The sequence below is a fragment of the Grammomys surdaster genome, unplaced genomic scaffold (assembly GCF_004785775.1).
Source record: "Grammomys surdaster isolate TR1022 unplaced genomic scaffold, NIH_TR_1.0 362, whole genome shotgun sequence".
NCBI lineage: Eukaryota > Metazoa > Chordata > Mammalia > Rodentia > Muridae > Grammomys > Grammomys surdaster.
The window spans coordinates 4,770,965-4,791,667 of record NW_021604781.1 but is presented as its reverse complement, the minus strand read 5'-3'; positions in this window follow the sequence as shown (position 1 = coordinate 4,791,667).

The window sequence follows — 20,703 nt, the reverse complement described above, 5'->3', positions numbered from 1 at the left end:
TCTCTCTCTCTCTCTCTCTCTCTCTCTCTCTCTCTCTCTCTCTCTCTCTCTGTGTGTGTGTGTGTGTCTGTGTATGTGTGTGTGTGAGAGAGAGACAGACAGAGACAGAGAGAGACAGAGAGAGAGCGAGAGATGAGGGAGGGAGGGAGGGAGGGAGGGAAAGAGTTGGTCTACTGCCTCCAGTTCAACTGGGATCTTTTGAAAGTCAAACAACAGCTTCTCTGGGGCTGTAATCTTTGCTCACTTTGTTTTATACCTTATAGATACAACTGTAAGATGCACAGTTAGCCACTCCTTATAAGCATACAAAACACAGGATGTAATCAGAAGTGTTTGACAGGGTCTAGAAGGCCATCAGGATCAGTCTGTAACTGACTGCTGTAAGTTCAAGTCCACTTCTAAGCCGTGCCTTATTGCTTCATAACAGATAACTTCAAAGGTTTACCAAGACCATGCAAAAATGCTCGGCAATGCTTTCTAGCTCATTCTGAGATGTGCCTCAACTGTAGACATTTTCATGTCAATGACAACACAATGTGGTGATAAGGAGCATCTTTACAATGGTTCCTCTCCCGTATCTCTAGGACCGCAATAGATTGCTGTAGACTACAGCGGAGGTCAGCAGTGGATAGCTCTAAGCCGTAGACTGCAGCGGAGGTCAGCAGTGGATAGCTCTAAACCGATAGCGATTAATAAAACAGAAGGGTCGAATAGTTTTCTTGAGTTTTTAAACTTCACATGGGACATCTAGAGCAGAAATAAACAGTCTGTCAGACAGGTGGAGAGACATTTAAGAAGAAAGGGGAGAGACGAACAACTGCAAGTGTTCTCTGGCCAGGTGTGGCGGAGTATACCGCAATCCTGCTAATGAGAGGTTTGGGCAAGACTGCTGGGAATTTGAGAGGTCAGCATAGGCTATGGTGTGAGACCCTCTCTCAAAATAACCAAGCAGAACTGGGAATCCTCTTTTGAAATTACAGCAAATTTTATGTGACGGCACTGATCATGTCGTTGGCTTACATCAAACTGTGTCATAAGTTCTCTGACACCCTTAAAAACACTTTACAGATAACACCTTGTAAATTGCAAGACAATCCCCCGGAGGATGGGGTTGAAGTAGTCTGGTCCTTGCCTTTGATTTTAAAAAATATTTTAGTTTTTATCTATCTATCTTTTATTTGTTTATTACTTGTTTATTTATTATTTATTTGTGATTGTTTTGTTTTAAGACATTTCACTTTATAGCCCAGGCTGGCCTCACATACTCTAGGAAATTCTCCTGCCTCAGCCCTCTGAATGATGGGATTACAGGTGTGAGCCAGCCTGGCTTGTCTTTGCCTTCTTAAATAAAAAGTTTGAAAAGCTTGGTCATTCCTCACCTCATGGAGAAGCAAAGAAATGATCGTTTTCTTAAAGACCACAGTGTGTTTGTTTAAAACCAACACAATTCATTCTCTCTCATTTCATGCAGGATTCAGTGTTATGTCTGATTCTGGTATACTGTATACTTTTGGTTAGTGTACTGAAGGTTCTTCTAGTTGCCATTTTCCTCCTTGTAATTCCCATTTCTTTGGTGGCATACAGATATAAGGGCTCCCCAGTACACTGCACGGTCAGTGTAGATTGTACTCTGAAAATTCTTTCATGTTGTTGGAACCAGGAAGGGACTGCATAACTCAAAGACACACATGTGTAAAACCCCCAGAAGGTCAGCTTGGCTTAGTGCAAGTGATTTAAATTCTGAACTCTTGAGAGTCTTGGGCACTGACTGCTGCTGTATCAAAGCTCTTGTGTCAGAGTGGAGTTGGTAAGCGATGCGGAAAACCAGGAAACAGAGAGCAATGGCACAGTCCCTAACTTAGGGATGAGAGCAAACGACCTGGAGCGGGCTGTCAGCCTGGGCTAGGGTGCAGGGAGGAGCCGGGAGGGAGGGAAGGAAAGAGGGAGGACACAGCAGGAGAAGGGAGAGGGGCTGGCAGAGCACAGAGGCCGCCTCGCAGGGCGCCTGGCGGGCACACCGGGTCCCGCGTGGCCGAGCGTCCCAACGCCCGTGGCGGTGCGAGTGGCGGCGGTCAGGCTGCCCCGCGGTATGAGGACTCGTCTAAGATGAGCAGCCCACGCAGAGCGGTGTACGCGCCTCTCCGGAGATCGCTAAGCGAGCAGCTGCGGGACTCCAGCGCCAGAGCCTGGGATCTGCTGTGGAGGAACGTCCGCGAGCGGCGGCTGGCAGGTCGGTGTCCCGGGGTCCTGGGTGTGGGATCCTACAAGCCAGATCGGGCACAATGCCTGACAGCTGGGCTGTGCGCGGACAGGGTCCTCCTCCACTCGGGCGAGTGCAAAGGTAGCTGTGGCTGGGTCCCAGATTGGCATTTCCACGTGGCTCGTCCTCCTGAGTGCTGGTGAGGGCGGCGCGACCCCGGCAAGAGCTTAAGGTAGCGGTAGAGACTAGAAGTTTGGAGGGAGACAGGTGAACAGTTGCTGAAAGCAATCAACCATCCACCACCCCGATGCCTTCGGGATCCTAAGCGACCACGTAGGAACTGCCAGAAAAAGACTTAGGAATCCATTGCCCCAGGGTCGAAGGAAGAGAACTGATTATTCCTAGGAGTTCTTAAGAAAGTTTGCTTCTTTAACCCACACCCAGCCTGTGTGCTGTGGCCTCAGGTGTGTGTCAGTTTTGCAGGGGGCCACAAGCCCTGATGGGGCCACAAGCACAGTGAGTGGTCTGGGCTCCGCACCCCAGAAGTCCCTGCATTACACCTGTCCAGTAAGACAAAATCACTGAATCCACCGGCAGGCTCAGGGGCAGAGGCCTCCTTTGCCTGGTGAGGGGGCTGCCAGAAGATGCTTCAGGAATTGCGAGAGGTGTGACAGGAAAGGTTTCTGAGATGATCTTGTCTTGTTTTCTGAGCTTATCTTCCGTTGGAGTGGAAGAGAATTCTAGAAGGGAAGGTAATAAAGCCTGGAAGAAGGAAAGGATGTCACAGGGGAAAGAGACTTGACCTTTGAGCTCCTCCTTTCCTCTATTTAACCTGCAGAACAAATCTGCCCGTCCTGTCTTGCCCTCCCCCCACCCCCACCGGCAAGAGCCAGGCCACCACATTCCCCCTGTGGCTTAAAGAATTCTGGGTGAGATGCCCTAGCCCAGGTCACTTTGAACAGAACATTTATCAAACTAACTCAGAAGGAAGGCATTGCGAATGATTCTGACAGTGTAGTAACGCAGTAATGTTTACTGGCATTTTCTCTCCAGCACAGTGGCTCCATTTTAGTAAACACCCAAGGAAAAAAACAGAGTTTTTAGTCAGGACCCAGAAATAAATTGTGGTCACCCAGTAATTTTGACTGTTGATCTTTAAAGACCTGTAGACACATGGTAGACCCCAGTGTGTAATAGTTAAGAACACAACCCATCCCATCCCGCCCCTGCGAGCATGCAGCTTGTTTTCATATTATGTTACATTATAGAATCTGTAGGATGGATGATGTCAGGAGGCTTCTGTGGACAAGTGAGCTTGCTGCTTCCTAACTTAAGAATTCTTATTGCAAAGGACTCTGGTGGTGTCTGTTGTTTAATCCTGTGGAGTTTGTTAAGTCAGTGGTTCATCGGAAACAAGGCTCCCTCGGAGGGTTGCCAAGACTGTGCTAGGTTTTCATAGCTGAAACCAAAGATGACCACAACCTTTCCAAAAAGGGAGCTTGGACGTGAAAGAGCTTTGTAAATATTTCACATGCATCTTAGACGTTGTGGTTAGGACTGTGGAGGCAAGTATCGGTAGAGATTTCTAAGACCAAGCATGTGAAGTTAGATGTGAAGGCTAAACGTAGCTTCAGAATGTTAAGTGTAAGAAGGTTTGCTTGGAGCAGCACAATTACTTTTTTCAAAATGGTGGTATGAGGTTTTAAAAATGTTTAATCAGAATATTAATATCTGCTTACCCGTAATCTTCTTACTGTTCTGCTAACAGCAAATGCCAGAAGGTTATTCAACTAGGACCAAACAATTCTCTGTAGAGTGGACTTCAACTCCTGCTTCTCCAAGCTGCCGGGCCGCTTGCCACAAAACCAAGCCAACCCCATGAAGGAGCTTTTAGATGCAAATTGATTTTCTTGGGTTTTCTTGCTAAAGTGGCTAAAATATGGGACTTTGGCCACAAGACACTGAAATACTTAAGTTATTAATGTTGGCATCAATTCCAGGGGAAAGGGCTCTCTGTTCGTGAAAGTCATCTTTATAAGACTCAGTTCGAAGTATCAGAATAGTGATCTAGAGGGGTGTGTCCCCAAGAACATGTGCTCTGGGGGTGGAGGGGATTCTGTAGGACCTCAGTCTTGTTTGTTTGGGATTTTGTTTCCTTTATTTTCTTTTCTATCAAATAAAAGTTTTGTGCAGGCTTCTCTTTAGCTTGCTAGACTTTTCTCCTTTAACCTAGAGGACCAGTGCTGAGAGCCCAGCCAGAGTGCCCCGAAGGTGCTGGAAGTCCATGTTCTAACTCTGCGTTTTTATGAAATGTCTAGTCAATTCAACAGAAAGGCAAAAAAAAAAAAAAAGTACAACTCAATGAGAACAAGAAATTAAAGGAGGGCATGATTCCTTGTATGAGGTTGCAGTTCTTATTGTAGATATTAAGAAAGAACACAAGCAGAGAAAGGCATCTGGAAGAGTCCAGAGTGAACATGACCTGCTGGCTGAACAGGGTCATGTGGGAAGAGGAGAATCGAGAGGGGAGAGCCAGAGGCCAAGAGGCCAAGAGAATAAAGGACCACGTACCCCAAAATGTCTGGGTTTTATTGGAATCAGGTAGGGACCGAAGGATACTGGGAGAAGTTGGTGGCCATCATCAGCTTTGATATGTTAATAGGAGCCTCAGCCACTTGTCCTGAGTTTGAGACCTAACACAAGTATAAGCATAGCAAAGCCTATGGCTTTCTGTACCATATGATCATACATAATGAGAAAAATACATTTCTTAACATAGATTGAAGTGACGTAAGCGAAGCAAGTATTGAAAGGCCCAGAGTGATACCAGCGAGTTCCTGTCAAAGAAGGCAGCAAGTGTCCTTCTGGGGCTTGCCGTTCTGTGGACTGTAGCATCTGAATGAGTGAGCTCCCAGTAGACAGGCTTCCTCTCCGCCAGGATTCTAATTCCCATGGGGCCAGCAAGAGTCTTTCTCATCTGTCACCTCCATAATCATTATTCCTGTGGTAATAATTGTCTTATTTCCCAAAAGATGAGGCTGGTTTATCCAAAGCAGGATTCAAATTCAGATCATTAAATGTTAGAGGATATGCCCATATCTTAGGCTTTGAGAAAACATGGAGACTGACTGAGATATTCTATTTCTGCAGCTGGACCTCAAACCTTAGCAAAAAGTACCTGCAAATCTGCTACTTCTCTCCTGGACAAGCAAGGATAACCCTGTGCACCTAACCAACTTGTCCTCAGACCATCCCATTGTAATGGTTAGTATATTAGCTTATAGACATTTGAAACAAATCAGTAGTCATACGTCTTGCTTGTTGGGGCCTGTAGGTGTTCACCCCACCCATCACTAGAGCAAGGGCAGCTGTAAACTCTAAATGAACTACCATTTTTTTCTAGGTTGGTGAATGACAGGTCCTTCGGTGTCCCCAGTTCTCCAATCAGCCCCTGGGAATTCTCTGTGCCTAAATCATTAAGTTCTTTAGGCTGAAGCACACCCATTGCCCTCTGGCATTCCTTATGGGCTTCTTTTCAAATGTTAATGATTAAGGAAAATCCCAGTGGCTTGTCCACAGCTTCCTTCCCCTTCAGACTGGAAGTCCCTCAGTTTGTTTGACTCCCTTTTACTTGCGGAGCAATGTTTAGGTAGCTTGTAGGTTAATTGATACCAAGTCTTTGATCTTTTTTTTAACAAATCATCTCACGTTAAATCATTTCTCTGAGCCACAGGAAATTAAACTGCTGCCAAAAAATATACTAAGTTAAAACACTGAAAAGTTTCAGCTATGTTAGAAACTTAAGTTTCCCACCACGTTTCCCTGAGTTCTTGTTAAGACAGGTTCCTCGAGGCTCAAAGTCAAGAGCAGCATTCTAGCATATGACGTAAGCAGAGACTGGGACTTCAGTGCAAAGCAGGTCGGAGAATAAAGAGTAGTCCATCAAATGTTCCTTATTAAGATCTGTGTGCGGTGACGTCACAAGGACCGGATGGTCCTGGCAGATCCTTGTCATGTTCTGCTATTTTGCGTTCTATCACTTTGGCATAAGGAACAGTTGTTATGTTAGAATGGCACTTGCATCCAGGCAGATCGCACCAGGCCAGCACAGCTCCAGGGAGAGAAGAAGGGGAGACGAGAAAAAGATGAAAGGGGTGAAGAAGAAGAAGGAGGAGGAGGAAGAGGAGGAGGAGGAGGAAGAGGAGGAGAAAGGGGAAAAGGGGGGAAGGGGGGAAGGGGGTCAGGGGGCTCTGCCTTTTATTCTGGCCATGATGTAATCACATGCACAGGTCCTTGTCACTTAGGGTGATGTCTTCATTAGATTTGGAGGCTCTAGGCTGCTTCTGATGCCAGCATCAGTTATGCTGCTCTCACAGGGTTTTGTGTTTGCTGACACTGCCGGGACAGCACTGAAATATGCTTAATAGTAACAGCCACAATCCAAGTCAAATGGCCAAATCTAAGCAGGGCTTTTCACCTAGATTGGAGTTCTTAACCTTCACTGCCCTCAGGATCAGCACAGCCTACCAGAGCAGCAGTACCAAGCCCCTCCTTGATCCTCTACTTCAGATGTGGGATAGTGTACAAGCTGGCTGGGGCTGAGAACCACTGATTTCTATTAAGTTCCCTTAATATAACTCATGAATAATAATTAACTCATGAAGTGTGGGGCTCAATATAGCACCATTCAAAACAAGCAGACCTATCCCAAAAATTCAAAATCTGAAATGCTCCAAACTCTGAACTTAAAGCAAGCAAGCAAACAAAAAAATATTAACAGAAGGCCACAGGTAGAGCCAGCCACCCTGTCCTCAAGGAATGCACTGCAATCAAATGTGTGGCCCTGACAGCTCCCTGAGTATCCCACAGGATGGAAGATTCTGGAACCCTTTTGGCTGTGATGCATAGACTTTTTATCCAGCATGAAATTATTAAACATATTGAATACAATTTTATTTAGATGACATGTATTACATACATATGAATCTTGAATGAATTTTACGTTAAGATTGGATCTCCATCCCTAAGACTTTTCATTGTATATATGTAAATATATATCAAAATCTGAAGAAAAAAAACTGACCTCAGTTGCATTGTGGCTAAAAGATAGTCAAATTCTGTTGTAAGCACAGAAGCAAAGTTTTGCTTAAGTGGGGTGAGTTTAACCTATTATAGAGCTAGCACAAGCAAACGAAGAAGTCAGTAGTGGCTGAATAATGATAATTTTTTTTAAAAAAATAGAAAAAGCAAGTTAATGACAAGAAATGATGTCGGACTCATAGCCAGGATTAAGTTATAGGCTTAGGGTGGGCTTTCAGCCAGGGAAAGCTTGGATTTACATCTAAAATGGACTTTACAAACAAAGGGGTAAGACCAAATAAGTTTGCACCAACAATGGTGCAGCTAAGGCACGCGCTAAGCATGAATGGGGGTGGAGAGGACAGAAAGAGGTGCTAAAAAGGGAGGGACATATCAAATGGCCTCAGTGGTGGAGACACCACAGTTGACCTACAGTTGCTGGAGACAAGGAACGGTAGGGTTATGTTAGAACAGGTACTAGAGGGAGCCACTGTTGCCTGAAGTGGAACCACCGGCGGGAGGGCGTAGCAGGAGGAAGAATGAAGAGTTCTCTGTCACGTGTCAGCAGCATGAACTCTGAAATGCCTGTCAGACGTGCAAAAACCGAAGAGTTGGGTTACAAACACAGCTTTGAGGTGAAAATCAGAACTAAAGGAATGGGGTTCAGAGTTACCAATATCTAAAGACTCCATAAAACTGTGGAACTCTGCTTAAGAAGAGAATATAAATTAGGGGCGGGGCCATTCTAGGACTTTCCTTATATAGAACAGAACAGTTAGAAAATGAATATGCATGAGCAATGCTTTCTTAGGTGCACTAGAACATTAGCAATATTGTCTCAAATTCTTCTTTCTTTCAGCAAGATATTGTAAGTGTGTATTCTTTTATGAGAGATATAGTCCTTTGACACTAGAATTGTTCATAAGTGTAGTAATATATTCCTCAATAATAAAACGTGGTTTTAATTTAAATTTTGTATTACATAATAAAAACCAAAATATTTTAAGCAATCATTTTAAAAAATATTCAGGAGGAGCCAGGCATGTATGGTGCACACCTTTAACTCAAGCACTTGGGAGGTAAAGGAGGGTGGATAGCTGAGTTTGAGTGGGCCAACCTGATCTACAAAGTAAGTTCTAGGGTTTCTGGGCTACACAGAGAAACCCTGTCTTGAACAGCGCCTTCTCTGGTTACTGTAATTTGTAAGGTCCCTATATAAAACAGAATAAGAGTTCTATGCTACGTAAGCATAGTTCCAATAGTTCAAGTGGAAGTTCAGTTGGAAAGCTTCTGTATATTGACTTTTTCTGTATTGCATCCAGTAACTGACATTATAACTTATATTTTACCTACACACATGTTGATTAGGATGAAATTTCACAAAGGAAACGAGGCAGCCAAGAGCCTAAAGTTTTGTGTCTGCAAGGAGATTAGCTTAAACTTGGACTAGTTTGACTGCCATCCTCAGGCTAGATCTTGGAGTGAACAATGTACTCCTGCAACCAGAGTAGAGAAAGGCCATTTTGACTGCTGGTCATTTCTCTGAAGTTCCTCCAGACAACCCTCTGATGTGCCCTGTGCTATGCATCATGTAGCCTCAGAACTCACGCTTTCCCCTTCGTGCCTTTAAAATTTTACGACAAACACGATCATCAACAGAAATCTGCCTGGTGGCCTTGTGGTTTTCTGGGGATTCATCCACTGGGAAATTTCTACTCTGTCCTTGTTCAAGTGTGAGAAATTACACAATGCTAATAAAAGCAGCTTGGAAGGCATCACAGCATTCTTGAGGTTTATTCAGCCAGCAAAGCTGAAGGACAAACTTGTGTGTCACTTTTACAGTCAGCCAATAAGTATTAGAACAAAGGAACATCCTCATCAAAGCACGTGGGGACAGACTGACAGGATACGAGCCTCGTTCTATTAGTTGTTTCTTTGCACATAAATGTCACTCTGCTGCTTAAGTCACCTTCCTCACATTTTTGGCCCTAAGTGGAATGAGCTTGCAGAAACTGCAAAGGACAGTACTGACCATGCAGCAACCGCTCAGTATTGCCTCTGCGAACTGGGCTGCTTCAGCTCACGGTCTCGGCCAGATCTTTTCTCAGTCACATTTTAGCCACGATAAATCCTCAGGACAGCATGGTTCTGAGCTGCGGTTATATTTCACAATAGAATATATCATGATTGCATCACGGCATATGGGGTGTCTTCATACGTCGCTCCCTCTTCCTGCATGGAATTAAATGAATAAGGACAATTAGAACACTGGTTCTCAATCGGAGGGTTGTGACTCCCTTGAAGAATGGCCTAAGACCATCAGAAAACACAGATATTTGCTTTATGATTCAGTAGCAAAATTAGTTATGAAGCAGCAGCAAAAACAATCTTAGGGTTGGGGTTCGCCACATGAAGAATTAAAGGGTCATGACGTTAGGAAGGCTGGGAACCACTGATCTAGAGGAAGCCATAAAAAACAAGCACATTCGCTAACAACAGTACTAAGTTGGAGAGTCTTGGTAGAACCTGGCACAGAACCATTTTCTTCTTGCAACTGGCGGCACTAAGATGACCTGAGTTTGAATCTTTTTTTTTAAGTTTTTATTGATGCTTTGTGAGTTTGCATCATACACCCCAATCCCACGAGTCTCTCTGTCCCCTCATACCTACCCTTAGCCCTTGCAACCTCTGCCTTTGCAATCATCCCTCCTAAACACAAACAAACAAACAAAGCATAGAAAACGCCTCATCTTGGAAGCTCTAGTGTGTCTGAGTTTGAATCTTAATTCTGCTAGTTAAGCTGTAGATTTGGGGTCAAAATTCACCTCAGTGTTCTTAAGTTTCCTTGGCTTCAAAAGAGTGGCTAAGCATAGTACATGCATCTGTGTTATCATGACAACTGAGTTATCTATGAAAAAGATATAGTCCCACGTCTGGCTTCCAATAAACACTACATGTTAGTTTAAGGAAAGGTGTATCTGAGGTATCATGTGTGCCAGAGACATAAGAGCTTGGTGATAAAAAGATCTTTTGGCACTAACCATAGGCCACCAGTTCTTTCCGTTCTGAACTAATCTGCGTTTATGCGTGAGTCTCATTAGGAGCTTCCAAGAGTTAGGACCTTTGACTTTCCTTATTCTCACAGAGCTTTAGTCAGTATGTTGTTAGCATGGCCGGCAGCATTCGAGTCGGATCCATTGGCATTCTAACATGTTCATTGGTTATGCTAATTCTGTCTTTTTGAGACAGGATCAGTTTTGATTTGTTTGTAATACTTACCATCGACTTTGGGACGATAGAGCCAGAAGTTGTTCGCATGGCCTTGGCTTACGTGGAGTTGGATGAAAATGGGGTTAAAATAAGAGAGATGTTGAACTAGACAGTCTCTATGGTCCCGTTTAGCTTTTCAGTGAAGCCGTGTAGCTGGGCTGAAGTGCTAATTACACGTCATCTATTCTCTCAGTCCCTCTGGTTTGTGGATGGATGAGAGTAGGGAAAGGCGTAGGAGATAACTCGGGCGGGCCGTGAAATCTCGCCCGGGCAGTTTCAGACTTTCAGCACACAGCAGCAGAATCGCACAACAGGTACCTCCTAGAACTGGAACTACATCTGCCAGAAGCAGAGGAGAAATGTGGAGAGAAGATGCCAGAGTCCAGGGCCTGAACGCACCGCCAAAATCTGTACAACAAACGGGCGGCAGGGCTCAGAGGCCAAGGCACCTGGTGCCAATTCTGAGGACCTGAGTTCAATCTGCCGAAGCCGCACGGCGGAAGGAGAAAACCCACTCCTGAAAATTATTCTCTGCTTCCCAACATGCTTGTACCCACAGGTCCTGCACTGTAGTTATACAGGGCTGCATAGCCTCAGGGGCGTGCTTCCGGTGCAGAAATCTGTAATCCCGCCTTCCTGTCCCAAGCACACGCACAGTCCCCACCACTTAGCTCAATGTTCTGGCATTAACATTTTGAAACTCATAAAGATAACTCCCATTTTAATTTTGCACAAGGTCTTACATGATAAATAGTTATGCACTCAGTGGAAACCAGGCTCTTACAGAACCGGCCTTTTGTAAATTCACCTTCAAAAGGGTGTTTGTTCCATTTTAGTGTTTGCTAAGTCATTGTCATAATGTAATGAGACACTAACATTACCCTTGATTGTCACGGGGTTATAATGACTATAGTTTATTAATTACATACGTTGAAGCAAATGTTTAAATTTCTGTTTTTAAGTTACGTGGCTTAAAGTATGTCAGGAAATTGAGACAAAGCACAACCCTTGGCATGCTAGACTCTTCGATAAATGTTTTGAACCTTCTTAATTAAGCTGGTCCTTGATTAAATATTTACTTATTTTTACAATGCCCATAACAGATTAATTCATTAAATCACTTCTATTTAAGCCATTAAATCTACTTCCTGTGCAGCATTCACCTGTGGTTTTCTTACCAAGAAAAGGAAATTAGCAGCAGCAATAAAAAGCCTCTCATTTGTCACCAGAGACTTTCTGGATCTCTTTGCCAACATTTGATTTTGTCATAGTGCCCGTCTGTCTGCCCCTGGAAAGAGTATTGGTGGAGTCAGATCTCACATGTTACATAGGTAAAATCTCCCTTTACCAACAGGAGCTACACCTAGAACTACTTGTTTGCTGAATATATATATATATAAATATATATATATATTTTATATATATATATATATATAAAATATGATTATTTCTGGCCAATTAAGAAAAATAAGAGCATGGACTGAAGAGATGGCTCAGTGGTTAGAGCACTGGCTGCTCTCACAGGGGGAGGACCTGGGTTCCCAGCACCCGTGTGGTGGCTCACAGCTGTCTATAACTCCAGTCCCAGAGGATCTGATGCCCTCTTCTGGCTGTATGCACATGGTAATGTACATATAAGCAGGCAAAATATTCATACCCATATAAAATAAGAATAAAAATATCTTTAAAAATAAGAGTGTTATGTTTATTCTTGGCCTGTATCATCTAAGAACATATCTAAATGCCTCTGAATAGTCACAGAAATAAGCAGGCAGATCTAGCTAGCTTACTGTAGACGTTACTAGAAAGCCGACCTTCCTGACACGAGGACCCTGTCCCTCAGGTGGGCACGCTCCATGAAGAGACACTAGTGACCGTGGCTTTTGTGGATCTAGTTCAGAGCACAAGGGAAGTACGAAATGGCTGCTTCCTAGAACATCTCTAACAAGTTTGATGTTCTGGATGAGGTATGTAGTAAGTCTGTAGTAAATTAGACGGTCATAGCAGCACTGTCGTTACTTACAAACTGAACCATAGGAGCGCTGTTGGAAGGTCTCCTGGACTCATGCTTGGATCTAATGATTGACTTTCATGGCTCCATCTGTCTCTGTGCCTCAGGCTGTCCCTAGAGGCATGCCAGCTTCCCCAGCTTAGTACCAGGGGTCGAGACGAGCTTTGTGTTCTCAATCCGTGTGTGCACTCGTGATATCTACTGTGGTAAATAATAATTGGAGGTTCCTACCCCACCCTTGATATTCAGTTCCCAAATAAAAGACACACGATTTTATACTCATAATAAGCCTTAAAAGACTGGATCCGGGCTGATATCAACCATCTATGCTATCATGTCTACTTCCCTGTCAGTAACCCTGAGTTATAACTTGCCATGTTCCATCTGGGCTGCTTTTACTCCAATTGACCAGCCCTCATGGCCATGCACTCATGATCTACCTAGCTCATGGCATTTTCTTTTCCCTTCTCCTCTTTTCTCTCCTCTTCGAGGTCTCTGCCTCAGACCCAAGCCCCAGCAACTGAAACTCCGCCTACCTCTCTTCTGCCCAGCTATAGGCTGTTGGTACTTTTACTTAACCAATAGTCTTAAGTTAAGAAGCAAAGTCATACAGCATCACTTGGTGTACTTGATGAGGAGATCCTGATCCCTGAGGATCTCCTCATCAGCGGGCAACCAGATCTTGGGGGCCAGTATTTAGCATTACAATACGTAACAACAGAAGACAGACGTCATTCTATTAACAGCTACCTTATAATGTGACCTACTGAATGTCAAACAGTATGCTAAGCATTTCCCTTCTTTTCTTATTTAGCGTCCAGACATCCTGGTAGGAACCACCAGGACAACTGTTAAAACATACAGAATTTTACTGCCTTTTAGAAAAAAAACTTCTTCCTAGGCTGATGGTGCAGACAGAGGTACAGAGAAAAAGCAACCAACCTTTGGGCATGGGCTCAGTGAATAGAATCTGACCCTGGGCAGTTTCAACTTCATGACAGCCATAAATACTTTGCTTGGGGTCTAGCCCGATAGTTGCATGTTCTATATTGCCTTTCTCATTTCATAGTGGAGAAGTCAAGGCCTGGAGAATTCAAGTGACTTGCTCAACACACACATTTGTGAGACTTGAAGGGTACAAAGACCCAGACCCTATTCCTAGTCTCTAGCACTGAAGGAGTCGTGACATTTCACAGGTATCCTAGAGACAAGGGAGGACTACATCCAGAGTCCTGTGCCACAGCTGCTTCAAGACAACTCAGGGCGTAACTGAAGGATCTGTCCTTGGCATTTCAGCATCTTTGGGTTTCTATGGTAATAATGATGATGATTCACAGTGACCCTGAACATCTGTATAGTGCTTTTCAGCTCTATGTTTGCTCATTACCAGAAAAGTAGCTGAAAAAATCAACAGGTTCTCACAAAGATCTTGGGGGGGGGCACATGGGCACAACGGTCTCTATTACATTAGTTGTACAGTGGAAGAAAAGAAAATTCACATGACTCCCAAAGGTCCCATGGCCAGAGAATGGCAGAGGGAATTTGAATTCAAGCTTCTACCCCAAGCTTGCTCTTCTAGTCACATTGATCATGTGAGCTCAGCTCTGTCCATGTCAGTCAGTTGCTGTTTATTGACCCCACAGCTCCCAAACAGGACAGCACACTAGACCTGTTGGTAACATTTGCTGAAATCCAGGCCATGGGAGAAGGAGGCTGTATGTGTATTTTAAAACTTTTCCAGGTGATTTGATTGTCTCTTTGTTTATAGACTGCCTGGTACTATCTTCACTCTGGGGGTGACTGGAATGGCTCTGCAGGGTAATGGCTACCTCAGGTCCTGACTGTGTTATCTTCAAGATCTAATGACTGGCATGCCTTGTGCTACCCAGGCTCTGATGGATTCACTGGTGTCATTATGCCAATGTCCACTTCATCTTCTAGACTCTTTCTCATCTTATAACTAAAGGAAAAGAACTACTGTTATTGTACGTGTTGTGTGACACTGTTCCTGGGGAGACAAAGACATCTACTCACCCTATAAGGAACCAGTGGCAGATCAAAGTACTGATATCAGCAAAGTCGAACTTGATGAGATGAATTTTACTGAGGTTACATATAGGAGTATAAGAGGTTACTTATAGAAACATGCCTGGCTCAAAGGTTGCATCACGAAAGCACACCTTAGCATGAGTGATGGCTCATAAAACCCAGACACTGTTCAACAGATTGGAGAATATATTTTCCAGGCATCTAAGGGAATTTGAGCTGCCTACAAGCAGCTGATCTGGTCTCTGGCTTCTAGGTAGCTTGGCTCCCCTGAGAATGTTTCTCTAAAGCCTTTACTATCTTGCATAGGGAGGGGCCTATTTAATCTGGTCAGTTTCAGGAATTTCCTGAAGCTTTTGCGTTGTCTACTTCTCCCGACAGATTGCTTCACCTTGCTTTAGAATATTCTGTGTCTTTGGAGGAAATTGTTACATACAGGCCAAGGTGAAGAAAATGGACAAGCCCTGGTTGTCATTTAATTAAATAAGTGTCTCATTTATCTTCTGTCTAAGATGCAAAAGTTTCTTGGGGGCCATTTTTAGGTATAATAAAGAAACTAGAGAAAACAACATATCTTTAAAAAATTCCCAAATCATAACTTTATTTTTAGGATATACCAAGATTCTCATTCATTTTATTTATTCTGCAAATATTTATTAGGCACCTGATAGGAAACATTGCCCCAGGTTCTACCGACTTGGTGTTGAGCACAACAGACACAATCAATGCTTTTACATGGCTTCCATTTGGTTGGTAGAGATGAAAAATAATAAATACATTATTGTGAATGTTATAAATATCATGAAGAAAAATATGTCACGGAACTGGAGACTAGAAAGGGTGCTGATTTGGATCAGAGGGCTGGGGATTCCCCAGTTCTGTTAGTTAAATTTCTGGTATCTTAGGCAATTTGGGTGGATAAACAGAACCATAGACTAGGTATAAACATGAGAAGAAAAAACAATAGAAACCAACAGTGTAAGCAAGAAACTTTAAAGGCTTCCCAGAAGCCTTTAATGCTCACCTTGTTTTATATCTCGGTTTCACATAAACTGTTTACTTGCTAGTTTTAAGGCTCAGGACTTGATGAAGGATGTCGAAAATGGTGTGTAATCCTTTGTTACATAAACAGAAGAAATTATTTTAGATCATTCACTTGGAAACATCTTAAGTGGAATTAACTAAACAAATCATCTCTCAGATATCCAATTGAAAAAATGTCCCCAAAAGTTGTGCTTAAACGTAAGTGAAAGACTGAATGAGTATGACATGTCAGATCATAGGTTGCACTCTGCTTGAGAATAAAAATACGAAAAAGACACAAAGTCTAACCCTCAGTGATGAGTATCGTGGTCATGGATTGAGAAAGCCATTGAGGATGAAGTAGATTTGGTGGAAGAGGAGCCTTAAAATCATAGTCTGTGGAGGAAGGACAGGGTACATGTAAAGAAGGGCAAAAGGTGATGTCGGTAATCCTTCCATACTGCCAAAACTCTGGTAGAAGCAGGTGGGTAGGCTGAGACAGGAGAAGCAGGCAAACCACAGGTCTGGCCCTTCCACTTTGTCTTCTGCCCATAGCAGAGACCTGCAGTTTTTAAATAAATTTGGATCATGGGTGACCCCCCAGCTTAATGACTTTCTACTGGTACAAAGATGACATGCCTTCAATAGAAATCACTCTCCAAGTTGTGACTTCTGAGATAGTAGTGTGTGGTCTGATTCTCTCTTGAGATCTCTTGATCTCTCTTGAGCAGCAGGCATGAATGAGCTGGTCCTCCCAGGCATACACCATCATGGGTGTGGAGTCAACCCGTCCTTGACAACAGGCTATTGCCAATGTTGTTGGGTTTTGTTTGTTTGTTTTGCATATTGGTACTTGGCATTTTCCCATCAACCATTTCTTTGAAACATCCAGCTGTATGTAGGAATGAGGTAGCTTTCACTTCATTATATAAAACAGACTTTGTGTCAGATGATCGTGCCCAAACAGAAGCTAATGTAACTGAGCATATTTAAGGTATCCTTGATACGAGCATGATGTTTGGCAGGATAGGTCTATTACATGCATTTTTAACTTACGATGTTTTTAAATCCTGATAGTTCATTTGAACGTAGCCCTGTGATCTCATCTTAAGTCAAGATTTATCTACACGTTAATATGTGAATTCTTTCTTTACTCTGTCATAAACCTCACAAGTCCCTGTTAATTTTTGTATTTGTGCTTTTAGAAAAATGTGTATGGGTGTTTTGCCCAAATGTATGTTTGTGTATTAAGTGCATACCTAGTACCTGAGGAGGCCAGAAGAGGGCATCAGCTCCCCTGAAGCTGGTGTTTCAGATGGTTGTAGATGGTGGGAACTGAACCTGGCTGCTTTGTATGAACAGTGCTCTGAACCCTTGGGCATTCTCTCCAGACTCATCTATACTTTTAAAATGTCTTTGTTCAAGAATGACTCTTACATGGACAGGCACAATGAGCATGAGGTCATCCATAGCTTATAGAAATGGCTCTTGCTGAGTTAGCATCTGTACATGAGTTCCCAGAGATTCCCCACTTCCTATGCCCAAGGCCCCTTCACTGCTAGCCTGGGTGCAGTTGCTTGGATTTGCAGGTTTGAAGCCAAATAGACTGTGGTGGACTTAATATGACTTCCTGATCTATTTTCAGGAGGTATTAAAGCCAATAGTTAGTTTTAAAAGTTCCCTTAATTGAAAAAGAGAGCTAAACATAATGCCTCACTCAGCGGCTGCATGTATTAACTTCAAAACATTTATTGATAACCTGTGTACCAGGTACTGGGTGAATAAAAACAAATAAGCCAACATGCATTCTTTCAATGTGCTGGTACATGTTAATAACTTCTTAAGTTTATTGTAAGAAGCTTTCTAATCCTATGATTTTACTATAGTCCCAGAAGTGGCCTAATTTTCTTTTAGTTCTTTGATTATGCATTAGTTCAGCTTCTCATAGAAAGCTGAATTAATGTTTGTAACATACTGACAAGAGTCCAGGGGAGGGGAGAGAAGCCAGAAGAAAAGTTCTAATTCATGATGCACAACTCCAATTCCAGAGTCTTCCCTGAACAGCTGCATTGTAACACTTGCCCTTTGTGTTCACGCGGTTGCTCTCTGGAGTCCTCAGTCATCCATGGTCGCCCCAGGGCCTCTCAAATGTCACCAGGGCAACAACAAAGTGGTGGCATGAAGTGGCTGCTCTGTGGAGCTCTTGAGGAGAAGCATTGAGCTGGATTCTTGCATCACAGATTATCTGCATATGAAAGGCTCTAGACCGTTAGTGGAAAACGACTGCAAACAGTCCGGAGCTTGATCCCACCGGTCACTACTAAGTCACCGCCCCCTCGCCCCTAGAGATCTGGTTGTGACCTTGTCCTCAGCTGGGAATGTGGGAAACAGCCCTGCTGTACTTATGACCCCAAGGGAATCATGGGCTAAATTTGGGAATCTGCCGAGACGATGCGGGACAAAGTCCTATCTATCTTAGAACGCCATTCCCCTCACTCTTTCTCTCAAAAAGATTAATGAATTTCTCCACTGGCCGAAACCATTTCCTTCCCCAGTAGAGAACCTAGCACAACCCTCAAGAGTTACTGATTGGTCCTCGCTTTGGGCAGGAGGGCCTACCCAGCCTGCTGTCTGCATCATTTTGATTCATCCTAATGGCCTGTACGGAGCAGTGCCATTAACACCTCCATTTTATATGAAATCCTTTAGACTCTACAATGTTATATGACTGCAGGCCTGGCTTCCAAAAGATTTAACCAGCTGATCTGCCCCACGGGTCCTCAGAACTCTAAGGATTGGTGTAGGGGAAACTATTTCATAACATGTCAGATACAGTGATTATGAACCTCCTGGTTCATCAAAAAAAAAAAAAACAAACACAGAGAGGAATCCTTTATTGGAGGAAAGAAACTTGCCACAGAATCCTGGAGAGGCCGCATGTGAAGAATAAACAACATGCAGTGTATTAACTAAGGTCCAGCCAAAATAAGGTCCATCCTTATATACACTGAAACGCTGCATTCAGGTGACATCACTCCCTTGCTCCCTTACCCTACCAGTGTGTGACGTTCTTCTCTGGGAACTGCCAGCTTTTGAACCATACAGGGATATAATTCTTACTCCCTTCTGGTATGATTTCAGTTTCGGATTCCCAGTGATTAGCTGCACTCTTTTCACCAGACTAGACCCCGAAAGACCTAATTATCTTAAAGAAAGTCCACCCTCACGGAGCAGAGATGTGACATTGTTGCAACGTGTTTGGAAAGGAAACTTTCCCCTTCTTTAGAAGTTTTATCTATTCCTTTACAATGAGAACAGTAGTATGTTGAATACTGAAAAGTCAATCATGAAGACCACAGATACTTGTAAAGTATACTCAAGAAAGCGTTATGAAAATGTTTTTAGGCACCCATCAGTATGGTCTCTCAAGGAAAACCTTTTGAATGAGATAAAATACATGCGCGTGCGTGTGTGTGTGTGTGTGTGTGTGTGTGTATGTGGTGGTTATGTGTAAAATTTAAAATAAAAAAATACAACATTGCTGTAAAATCACATATACAATGCAGTACACTAAACCAGAAGCAATCATAAATTCCCAACTTTCTTAGGCACACCACCAAAGATTTTTACAATAACTGCTTTTTTTTTTTGGCCAGCAGTATACCAAGCACATATGTCAGCAAATGTAATACTTATAATCCCAATGGGTCATGGTTACATGCATTTTATTTGCTTGATCCAACCAAAGTTCATTCAAGTAGGAGAACCTGAGCTTCTGGTGGCCTTCCACCCAGTCACAAAGCACCAAGGAGTGAGTTTTCCTCAAATGAGGTGAAGTAAATAAACAAACAAAGTCTGAACGCTCAGTAAGTCAGGCGTTGATGGGTTGCCAGCACTCCTGTGAGTCCTCTGTATGCTTGGGTCTTGTGTCCAGGAATTCTACCAACCAAAGATTAAAATTACCAGAAGAAAACAAAATTTGAATTTGCTTCATGGGGATAACTTGGTGCCTGGAGCCTTTGTGAGTGAAAGGTTGTACAGAGCAACCCAGCAGCAGCCAACACAGCATCTCCTCAGAGGCTGAGAGAGGACTGTGTTCCTAAGAGAATGGTAAGACCATTGATGTGGAGACACGTAGGCAAAGTGCCTTTATTGATAACCAGGTTTTTAGCATAAAAGAAGCACTCTGCCCTTTTAGTGCACACAATTAGTGAGGAAAATCGGCCAGATGGAGGTCCAGGAGCCTACATTTAAAACACATGTTCCAGGAAATTAAGAGACAATCAATCCATAGTCCCTCTATGAAAACACCCTTTTATCCCTAAACAGATGCCCTGAACATGGTTTCCTCATGCTTTTCCTCCCTAATTGACTGAGCACAGGAAGAAACCAAGAACAATAGTTAAAGCCAGGGAACATGGCAGGTAGACTGTCATATCTATTTGACCTTACTTTATCTCAGAACGAGCCACGCTGAAATCTCATTTCAAATTTAGCCTCTCACCTTGACCATTTGTTTGTAAAGCTTGGTGACTGTGAGGTGTCCAACTAAGAGATTCAAGTGCTTGGGACAAACCTCCCCAGGACTTTGCTGGCCCAGGCAGGCCGCCAGCATGATGCCAGGTGCTCTGAGGGAGGTTTCCTGTTTATTTCTGTTACTTATTTAAAATGGTTTTCTGCATCCTGTGATTCGCTGTGGCTTTGCAAGGGACTTCTTGTATTTGTCCCTGCTGAATACAAGGTTTGTGTTCTCAGAGGAAAGGGAGGGGTGTAAATCTCCTTCACACTCTTCAGAAGTTGATGACTTATAATTCTGTTAGATTCACCTTTCTGCTTCTCAGTTACTGTTGGGTTTTCTTTAAAATAACTTGAATTAGACAAACATGCCCACAGGTTTAACACTTGGGAAACTGAAGCGGGAGCATTGTCAGAATTCAGTGTTGGCCTGGTCTACAGTGAGTTCCAAGGCACCCAGGGTGTCACAGAGACTCTGTCTCTAAAAAGATCAAAAGTCCACATCATTCTAAAAGTTTCTCTTTCTCTCTCTCTCTCTCTCTCTCTCTCTCTCTCTCTC